Raw genomic sequence first — 11,472 nt, 5'->3', positions numbered from 1 at the left:
ACATTCAGAGGTGGTTAGCCATTACCTGCCTGTGTCACAACCTCGGTATCTCTTGGAGGTCACCCTTCCGAGTGCTTGCCAGGGCCGACCCTGCTTAGCTTCCCAGTTCTGACAGGATCGGGGTTGCTTGAGCCATCCTGGTCTGGCCTACAGGTGGTTTGATTCAGTATAATGCACCTTCCTGTGCGTTTGAGGAAACTTCATCGGACTGTGAGTCTCTGCAGTTCCCTCTTTGGGCCAGCGGTGGGTGAGTGGGCTGCAGCTGGAAGATCTGCCGGACATCTTTCGGCTCTCCCGTTCAAAACTTGCTGCAGGCATTACCCATGATGCGTAAAGTGGGGCGGAAAGGAACCTCGGTGTCTTACTGGTCCTGCTTTGGCAGGGGGCTCGGAGCGGAGTGCCCCTTTGCCTCCATTCTCGATTGGGCCTGCAGGGGCTCCCTTTCCTCCCTGTGCATAATGAAGACGGGGTCTGTCTTACAAAACCAAGATGCTGCAGGCTGCAAGGAATGGGATGCTGAAACAGCCCCGGGATGTGTTAATGAGGTGTTAATGGCCCTGAAGGGAGGTGTAAACTCACTGGATTCAGCATGGCTCCAGGTGCTGTTGTCCCGGTGGTGCCTTAGGAGGAAGAGCACGGAAGCCTGAAATCAGCCGTATTGTGTACAACAACAAGAAGCCTTGAAAAATAACTTTAATTAAAAGCTTCTGGGAGGAGGCTGCCTGCCGCCTCTCTGCATGATTTATTCCTCTGGTTTGACTTCTTCCCAGTTGCTCTCGGGAGGGAACGGAGGAATTCTTCAGTCTCGGGAGTAACAGAAGTGTTCAGTTGCTCTCTGATTCAGCCGGAAAATTTAATCAGAGCCCCGAGGATAACAACAAATGTCCATCTTGTACAATGTCCTGCTCCGTACAGTCACCTGCCACATGGCCCTGGAAGGCCCCTCTGCAGGAATGTGAAGCCAAAGCCTTCCTTGGTTGCTTCTCACCACTAGGGTTGCCAACCTCCAGATGGGGCCTGGGGATCTCCCAGATTTACAACTGACCTCCAGATGACAGAGATGAGTTCTACTGCAGAAATTGGCAGCTTTGGGGGGCGGGGTCTCGCTGGCATTGTACCCTGCAGAGTGCCTTCCCCTCCCCCAGGCTCCATTCCCAAATCTCCAGGAATTTCCCTAACCTATTCACAACCGGTATTTGGAAATGCACACTGCCTCTGCACAGGGAGGTTCTATTCAGTCACCATGGTTCTGTGCACTGCATTGGTTAGACCATACCTGGATCCTTGTGTGCCGTTCTGGAGGCCTCACTCCAAAAAGGGTTTGGACAAAATGGAGAGGGGGGCAGAGGAGAGCGACGAAGATGACAAGCCCTAGGAGGAAAAGCTGAGGGACTTGAGACTGTTCAGCCCAGAAAAGAGGAGGTTGATGGCTCTCAAGTCTCTGAAAGGTTGGAAGAAGATCTTATCCTCTGTTCCTGCTGGGAACAGAGGATTAAGACCATAGTAATGGCTTTAAACTATATGTAAAACTGTACCTGCTTGATATCAGGAAAAAAAAACCATGCATAGTTCAGTGTGGAATCGGCAGCCTAAGGAGGTGGGGAGCTCTCCCTCACTGCCGGTCTTTGAGCAGCAGCTGGACAGAGACTTATCCTGGATGCTTGTGGCTGATCCTGCACTGAGCAGGGGGTCAGACTAGATGGCCTATAGGCCCATTCGAACTCTAAGACTCTATGCTTCCAGTGGCCTTCCCCCTCTGCTTCAGGAATTTGTCCAATCCCCTTTTTAAAATAATCTCAGCAAGTGCCCCGGCCTTGTGCCTGGGAAGTGAGAAGGCCTCTACCCTGAGTCACGCAGGACCGGAGCACAACATCCCCCGGGGGGATCCGCAGTCTATACCCACTTCAGTCGGCTCTTACCCAGCTTGGACCAGCTCGGATCAATATCATCAATCAGTTCCTGCTTCAGCATCTCTTAGCAGGAGATGGTGGTGCAGGAGCCGGAGAACGAGGGGGGGAGAGGGAGAGAGAGAGAGAGAGAGAGAGAGAGAGAGAGAGAGAGAGAGACGGATGAATATTTCACAAGGTCTGAAGTGCAGCCAGTGGTTATTTTCGGGCTGGATTTACAACCTGTCCAGGAGAAGGAACAGGAGGGCAGGAAGGGCAGCACTAAATGAGAACAGAATGCTGGCTCCTGCAATGGCGGCGAAAGACAGGAAAGGGGGAAACGCCGGGGGCAAGACATCCCAAGTCTCTTCTGGAGTCTGGCAACAGCCTACATTTCGATTGCAATAGGGGTATAGATATATCCCACCTTGTGAACAGAGACACCTTCTCCAGAACAGACTGGCTGTTTAATTTACGGAGCAGGATCCTGGAGGGGTGCTACCCTGGCAGGTTGCCAGTAGCCAGAAACAGGCTGAGCCAAACCCTAGGAGTTCTGCCAGCACTGCAGGGGCTGCTTGGCTCGGACCCCCCGGTGGCAACAGCGACCTGCATCAACTGGCCGGTTCCCAATGCAGAGAGAGGACTGGTGCACTGCCTTGGCCCCTGGAGTAGGGTCACTGGGTCTGTTTGATCAGCCAGCAGGGGACACGTGGGAACTTACTGGTGAGCAGGGAGGGTCATGGGGATAGAAGCCTGAAAAAAGCGACATTTCTACATCACCCAGAAGTAACGTGGTGGCATGAGTGTGGGGGACACTCTGGTTTTTGGGGACAGAACTCTATGGTAGAATTAGCTTCTTACCACAGAGTTTTGCCCACAAACCAGAGTGTCCCCCCCCCCCGACATCCTTACATCATTTCCAGGTGACACAGAACATTGTTTTTTCAGGCTTCTTCCCTCTGGACCTTCCTCACTCCCCGTAAGTCACCTCCGGGTTGTGTTTTTCCTCAGGATGCTGTCCTTTGCGGGGGGGGGGGGCTGTGATTTCCCCCAGTTTCTCAAACCCCTGAAGCAAGGGGAAAAGCACCAAACCAGGGGATCCCCAGGCCTTGACGGGGGCGAACGGCAACTCTGTCCTGTAATGCTACCTTTTGGGGCTGCTCAATCTGACTTGCTCCTGGGCTATTTTAATGTCCCGATTTAGATGGACAGCACTTCCTAGATGGAACTAAGAACACTTGTGTGAGTTTAGGACATTCCAATACTCATAGCCGGAAGGCTCCCCCTCCCCGATTTATCACATGAAAGCCTCCCCCTGTAGCATCCTGCAAGCCTCTGCAGTTATCCACCTTCCTGATGCTGTCATCAGGGGGCCTGATCCAGAACCCAGGATGGACTCAGCATCCAGACATTTACAGAATCCATTGGTTAGCTTTGCATTCTTTCCAGAGCTGATTTGGGCAAGTGTTTGCAAAACCTCACCCCTTCTCCGGGTTGGGGACGAGCCACCTCACTAGCACCTTTCCTTGTGAGCCACCCCACTAGCACCTTTCCTTGTGTGGTCAGGGGAGCCGAGAGAGCTCTAAGAGAACTGTGACAGGCCAAAGGTCACCCAGCTGGCTGCATGTGAGAATTAAGGGAATTAAGCCTGGTTCTCTTAACCACTAGTTGGGTCGAGCCTTTGCAGGGTAGTGTGTCTTATTTGTTCCTTCGTTTTGACCAAGGTATAACTTCCCCCGTCTTGCGCCTATAAATTGTCTTTCTGGTATCATTGCAGAGTGTTTTCTTTGGCAGACGTCAGCTGCCCTGGGCCCTCTTTGGAGGGGGGTGGATGGGGAGGAAGGCTACAGATACTTTAATAAATGCAAATAAAGAAATGGAATCACATTTCACAGCAGGAAAGAAGGAGGCCTTCTGGCTGAGCCCGGCCGGGTCTTTCCCTTTGCAAGCTGTAGTGTGAACTGATCAGGAACAGAAAGGCCTCTTCTGTTGAGATTTGGAGTTTAGGGAATTCCTTGCTCTAAGCTACAACTGCAGCATTTGTCTGTCAGGCCCTGCAATGGGTCATCATTTGCAGCTGGAAATATGCGGAGGGTGCGCACAGGAGCGGCTGGCTGTGAGTCTTGTGGAAGACAGCCACCCTGTCTCCAAATCGGGGCGTGGCCAGCTCCTGAAGTGACAGCTCTAGAAAGAAATATCTTCCAGTGGATCAGCAAACACCATCTGTGCAAACAGACCTTGGTGACAACACACTCACACTTGGCTAAGCCTTCCTCCCTCCCTCCCTCCCTCCCTCCCTCCTTCCTTCCTCCTTCCTTCCTTCCTTCCTTCCTTCCTTCCTTCCTTCCTTCTGGACATTGCATCTTTCTCCTTCCTTCCTCCCTTCTCCTTCCTTCTAGGCGGCTCATCTCCTTTCCCAGGACTCCCTTCCCTCCACGGCTCTCCTTCCCCACTTCCCGTTTTGTTCATTTTGTTCCGTCTCCATTCTCGCCAAACAAGCTGGGAGAAAAGAAGGGGGTCAGCGTGCATGTTGAGGTTGCTAAGAAACGGGAGGGTACCCCTGCTGTCCAATCGGCTGTGCCCGGAGCAGAAGAGAGGGCGTTGCTAGGAGCCAGATTGTGGGCAGCAGCAGGCAGCCGAGGGAAAAGTGTCTGGGAGTTAAATGCAGCTCTGGAAAGGCTGGTACAGAGAATGAATCTCATAGGGTTGCCAGCCTCCAGGCGAGGCCTGGAGATCTCCTAGAACAACAACACGGGTTCACATATTCCCGGAGCTCGGCCCCTCCTTAGCTGGGGTGTGGTGCCTTCTTTTTATGGGGTTCCATGCACACTGCACCCGGCCTGTATCCAATTCTCTTTCTGCTGTTCCACCTGAGCGTTTACAAAAGGAAAGGGAAGTCATCCCTGCCTCCCCTTTGCTCCCTTCCCTGGGTGGTTTAAGGCTGCCTCTTAGCCTCCCCCAAGTCTGGACTCAGCTGTGCCTTGATGCCTTCTGACCGCACCACTCCCCCGTGCGCTTGCCAGGCTCTTGGCCTCCCCCATGGCTGTTTTGGGGCAATCTGCCCGGGTCTCTTGGCCACCTCCCTCCCATGGGTGAGTCAGACCCCTGGCTGTCCTCAGGTTGGGTGGGGTCACTCTGGGGCCAAGCATCGTCCCCCAATCGCTGCCTGGCTGACTCCATCCAGAAGCACGCATGCCCTAAGCAGTGCTCTCTTTGAACAGCGCACAGTACCCAGGGCGTTTTCCCGGAGCAAATGGGTTTTGCGAGCAGGGTGGCTTTGATATTCACGCCCGTCGTTTGCTGAGATTGCAGGCTGGAAAGGAGGCTGGAAAACAAGTCCTGTCATTCTGACTCATCGGCTCTGCCAGGGAGCCAGAAGAGGCTGGCTTTCGTTGTCAGAAGCACGCTCTGCCCTGGAGACTGGGACATGCCCAAGTCTGGCCGACTAATCCGAACTGGGCCCATTCCGCACACGTTGGATAATGCACTTTCAATGCACTTTAGAAGCAGACTTTCCTCTTCCGCCCAGGAAAACCCAGCTGCAAAAGCCAATGGAACGTGTGTGGATGGGCCCAGGTCTGAAGAGAAGAAGCAGTTGCAAACTGAGTCAGGCCACCAGTTCTCCCGCCTTCGGAGGGAATAGCCTCCCCCTCCCTGCATTTGCTGCTGCCACCTAATCCCTGGTTCCTCTCTGCTAGGTCCCATGCCAGGTCTGTTTGCTCTAAATGGCATCTCTTCCCAACAAACCGTGACTTCTCATGCCCCGCTTTCTGCCAGGGGTCGAGGCCCTGTGTCTGTGCAATGTGTGTTCTGCGACCGACCGGAGCCCTGCCTCGTCTTAGATCCCGCTTCCCTCGTGCGAGTGCCGCAGAAGTCCCAGGAACGTGGCGCACGGCTATTTTAAGGAACTGCAAAGTCACTCGTGCAATCAGCTCCTCGGGTTTCGCCAGGAGCAGGCCCTTCCTTCTCTTGAGAGCTGTTCCGCTTTCTCCAGAGCAAAAAGCGATTTTGGCACCAGGCGGATTGGGCCTCTTTGGCTTGGGAGTGCCGGGCAGAAAGGGAGCTGGAGGTCAGTCCCAGAATCAGGTTTCTCATCCCTTTCAGCATTCAGGTTGCCAACCTCCAGGTGGGAGCAGGGGATCTCCTGGTAGTATATTTGATCTCCTAGCGATGGAGATCAATTCCCCTGAAGAAAATGGATGTTTTGAGGGAGACCTTAGTGTTATACTCCATTGGGGTCCTTGCCTGGGCTCCACCCCCAAATGCCCAGGTATTCCCTAAGCAGGAGTTGGCAACCTTAGGCTCCTTTAGCTGGCTCCAATGCCATGAAGTTAGGGAGGGAGGGACATCAGCTACTAGAATGCTATAGAATTAAGATGAGAGGGATCTCAGCTGGCTCCAATGCCACAGAGTTAGGGAGGGAGGGATCTCAGTGGGCTATAATTCCATAGAGTTAGGGAGGGAGGGATCTCAGCTGACTAGAATGCTATAGATCAGGGGTAGTCAACCTGTGGTCCTCCAGATGTCCATGCACTACAATTCCCATGAGCCCCTGCCAGTGTTTGCTGGCAAGGGCTCATGGGAATTGTAGTGCATGGACATCTGGAGGACCACAGGTTGACTACTCCTGCTGTAGAGTTAAGACAAGAGGGACCTCAGCTGGCTCCAATGCCATAGAGTTAGGGAGGGGGAACCTCAGTGGGCTATAATGCCGTAGAGTTAAGGAGGGAGGGACCTCAGCTGACTAGAATGCTCTAGAGTTAAGACGAGAGGGACCTCAGTGGGCTATAATGCCATAGGGTTGCCAACTTCCAGCTGGTGGCTAGAGATCTCCCAGAATTACAACTGTTCTCCAGACACAGAGATCAGTTTTCCTTGTTCTTTGGGAAGGTGAGTTGTATGGAATTATAACTCGCTGAAGCCTCCCCTCTCCCCCAAACCCCAACCTCCGAGGTTCCACCCCACAACTCTCCAATCTTTCCCAAGCCACAGCTGGCAGCCTTAGAGTCCATCCTCCAAAGCTGCCAATTTCTCCAGGGAAGCCGATTGCGAGATGAGTTGTAATTCTAGGAGCTGTCCAGGCCCTGTGGGAGGATGGCAAGCCTAGCCTTGCTTCAGGGAGTGAGTCGAGAGAAGCCCGAAGGCAACCCATCGCCTGCTTCCTGTCCAGGGGAAAACGTCACCTGCAAACAGCCCATGCGCAGGTTGCATATCTTTCACTATGTTTTGCACAAAAGAGGCAACAGTTACGTTGTTCGTGTTGCGGGAGCAGGTGAGGCAGAAAAGCATCTTGCTCCCAGGCCAGGGTTCTGGGCAGAGTGATTGTCCTCCTGCCCCCCAGGTGCTGACTCAGGGGTTCTAGCCTCTTTGCTGAGTCACTCTGCAGAGGCATTTCCTCCAGACTGCAGCACTCTGCTGGCGGGGAGGCATCAAGCTGCTGCCGATTCCAGATGAAAAGCAGTGTGTCAGTTAATTGTTCTTTATGGGCCCCCGGCGCGTTCTGCTTACTGCCTTCTTTCTGGGTTCTGGCTGAGCCTGTCTGCAGAAGCAGCAGGCGAGAGGGAAGGAAGGAGACATCCTGGGAGAAGAAAAGGAAAGAGGGAGCGATGCGGACACCCTGTGCAAAAGAATCCCAGGTGGAGTTTTTTGTGAGCTGCTGGGTAACCTATGGTAGGACCGTACATATGCTTTGGGCGTGTGCATTTATCTGCTTATATCCTGCTTTCCCCCCAGCAGGAACCCAAAGCAGCTTAGAATATCATTTCCCCCCTCTTCTTCTTCCTCACAACAACAACCCTGTGAGGTAGGCTAGGATGAGAGAATGCAACTAGCCCAAAGTCACCCAGTGGGTCTCCTGGGATGCTAGTCTGCTACTCTCTCCACTACCCCATGCCAGCCCCCAAATGACTTTTAAACTAGGGGAAGACTGTTGTGGGAAAAATAAGTGACAGGGTACAGCAGGGGGAGCAGACCGGACACAAGAAGAAATAAGGGAGGCAAGTGGAGGAATGTCATGGCAGTGATTCTTGGAATGAGAACAATGCCGTGAAAATCTGTCCCTGTTTCCCCCCTCTATGGCAGGGATTCCCAACCAGGGCGCCCTGGCCTTTCCCCTGTATCGTCCCTTAATGGACTCAACCATTTTATTCCTGGCATTGCCGTGAAAGCAGAGAACCGGCTGATTTCATCGACCCGGGGATGGCATTCTCATGTGGTTACTGCACTTGGGGAAAGGGGCGGAGCCTGGATGCTTACTCCTGCCTCAAACGCCTCCTTTCTCTCCCCTCTCAGTCCTGGGCATGGCCGGGAGGTGTGGCCAGCTGACATCACTTCCAGCCTGGTTCCAGGAATCCTCGGAACCTGGAAAATATTTCAGGGGCTCCTTCAGGGGCTGCTTATGGAAGATTGGAGCATATGCCTCTGGCAGAGGAAGAGTTAATGCCTGGCCTGGGCATGTTCTCCATTCTCAATCACATTCTTCCCCAAAGGATTTTTCAGGATGGAAAAGGTCCTTTGAGGTTGCCAGCTTTGGGTTAGGAAATACCTGGAGGTTTGGGGAGTGGAGATTGAGGAGGGTGAGGTTTGGGAAGGCAGAGGCTTCAGAGGGATACAATCCCATCGAGCCTTATCATTTTAAGATCATAGAATCATAGAGTTGGAAGGGGCCATGCAGGCCATCTAGTCCAACCCCCTGCTCAACGCAGGACCAGCCCTAAGCATCCTAAAGCATCCAAGAAAAGTGTGCATCCAACCTTTGCTTGAAGACTGCCAGTGAGGGGGAGCTCACCACCTCTTTAGGCAGCCTATTCCACTGCTGAACTACTCTGACTGTGAATTTTTTTTCCTGATATCTAGCCTATATCGTTGTACTTGTAGTTTAAACCCATTACTGCACGTCCTTTCCTCTGCAGCCAATGGGAACAGCATCCTGCCCTCCTCCAAGTGACATCTTTTCAAATACTTAAAGAGGGCTATCATGTCCCCTCTCAACCTCCTTTTCTCCAGGCTGAACATTCCCAAGTCCCTCAACCTATCTTCATAGGGCTTGGTCCCTTGGCCCCAGATCATCTTCGTCGCTCTCCTCTGTACCCTTTCAATTTTGTTCGGTTATGTAACCCCATGGCCTATTTTATTATCTCGTTGCCTTTTTAAGCCCTATTTCTATATGTTTTACACTTGTTTTATGCCAATAAAAGGTGACTGACTGCCATTGAGCCCACCGTCCAAAGTGGCCGCTTTCTCCAGGTGAACTGATCTCTGCCACCTGGCCATCAGTTGTAATCCCAGGAGGCCTCCAGCCACCACCTGGAAATTGGCAACGCTAATTTATGATCAAACAGGATAAAACTTTTTTGTCGCTGTCTTCACTTACCCTAGATCCAGCCCCAGGGGTAGTAACGTGCAATCCTGTTTTGCCTTCCCATTCTTCACTTGAAGTGCAATCCTAGATAGAGTTACGCCCTTCTAAATGTATTACTTTCCGAGGTCTCAGGAGGACAACTCTACACAGGAGGACACTGTCAACCTTCCTTAAATGTTCTGGCCGGGGTGTGCATTCTCTCCCACCTCCCCTGGGAAATGTTAGGAAGCGGAGTGTTTAAATTTGACCTCCGGAAAACTGACTCTGGACTGGAGAGTGTTATTTTGGGTGGTTAGTCACTATGGCTGCTGGGTGAGGCCAGAAATAGGCCTGTGGCGTAGGTAGCCTTGTAAAATATGGTTTTGTCGGTAGCACAGGAGCTGTGGGGTATGAAGAAGTGTTCCTAGTTAAAATATTAACCGAATCTCGAAGGGTCACCGAAAGCACATTATTGGCCTTCCACATGTACTGGGAACAGAATTATACGGGCTTAACTGCTACAAGAAGTGCCAGTGTATGAAATGTTTGGGGTATGCGGGAAAGAAAATGTGTCTTATCAAATATATTAATCTCTTCAAAGGACAGGACCATTTTTTCCCCTCCAGAGTTGTTGGCATCCCTGGCTAGGACATATAATAGTGATTGTTACATCAGTGGGTTCAAGCCAGAACCACTGGGAGTCCAATCAGCTCTTTATTGTAATCTCAGCTTGATGTTAAAAGGGGCAAAAACTGAACTGATCTATTTTATTTCATTTATATACCACCCTCCCCAAAGGCTCAGGACGGTTCACACAAAACAGAAACAATACAGATAGCTTAACAATAACTAACAAGAAGCAACATAGAACAGTAGAAAAATATGGCAAACACAAAATTAACTCCTACTGATAGCCAAGTGGGCGCTATTGGTCAATATCGGTTTAAATGGACTGCATCCTACAGATCTAGCCGCACATTGGTCAATTAAATGTCTGCTTTGATCCTGCCTTGGACCTCGGCAGAACCACCGACACAAGGCAGATCACTGTTGTGTCAGTGGTTCTGCCGAGGTCCGGGATCCAGTCCATTTAAACAGAAACAGACCAATAGCGCCTAACCACCCTTGGCTCAGTCTTCTCTACCCTGCTTGGCAGTGGGATGCAAGCAGGGAGAGGGTCTTCCCCCTTTCCTGACACCCTTTCACTGGTGATGCCAGGACCCGAACTTGGTGCTTTTCAAAGCAAGGCCCGGAACCACCGCCTCTCTCCACAGTCACTGCATCCAGGCAATCAATAGGGCCTTTATGGAGCCAGGGAAAGATTCACAATGACGAAAGCCCCATTTCTCTCCCTCTTGGCCTCGGCCCACGGCACCGCCTGCCGAAAAGATCTGTGCGAGTTCTAGGACTGCCTCGGGGGGGGGGGGGGGGGGAGGGAGAGAATCGGCTGGCAGCTTTTCCAGCTCTAGCGCTGCAGTGAATGCAGAGGGCTTCGCTTGCGTTGCAGACCCAAATTAGTATGACTTGCAAAGCAGCCCAGGAATTCCACCGCAGTCTGGAGGATTGCGTTCAAGTGCCGGTGGAGGACCACTGGCCCAGTGGCTGGGCTGCAGCAGCCTGGGGAAAGGCAGCTTCCTCACACAGGCCCCTGAAAAGAGCACTTTCCTTCCTCTCCCTTAAGGGTTTTTTTGTGTGCGAAAGTCCATTACACCGACGAAAATCAGGAGGCCTGCAATACATTTTGAGCAGATGCCACAGCTCAAGTGTTGGGCGGTACGCTTTGTAAGTGGAAGGTCCCAGATTGAATCCTGGCCCTTCAGTGGCTGACTGTGCATGACGTGGTGTAAGGTTGCTGACTCAGGTTAGGAAATTCCTGGAGATTTGGGGTGGGACATTTGGAGGTGGTGGAGCAGGGCGAGGGACCTCAACAGCTATAACGCCATAAAGCCCACCCTCCAAAACTGACATTCCCCCCCCCCCGGGAAGTGATCTCTGTCATGTAGATATCAGTTGCAACTCCAGGAGATCTCCAGATCCCACATGTGGGCTGGACACCCCACCTGTTGCTTTTTAAAAGAAAACCGAACTTACCTGGTGCCCAATTAGAGAGGAGAAGACCTGGTGGCTGGTGTGTTTGTGTGTGTTATACCCCAAGGTCACTCAGCTGGCTGCATATGGAGGAGCGGGGAATTAAACCCGGTAGTCCGGGTTAGAGTCCACCACTCTTAATCGCCACTACCTGGAGAC

The sequence above is a fragment of the Paroedura picta genome, chromosome 15 (assembly GCF_049243985.1).
Source record: "Paroedura picta isolate Pp20150507F chromosome 15, Ppicta_v3.0, whole genome shotgun sequence".
In the NCBI taxonomy this organism is placed as follows: Eukaryota; Metazoa; Chordata; class Lepidosauria; order Squamata; family Gekkonidae; genus Paroedura; species Paroedura picta.
This window is presented reverse-complemented; position numbering follows the sequence as displayed.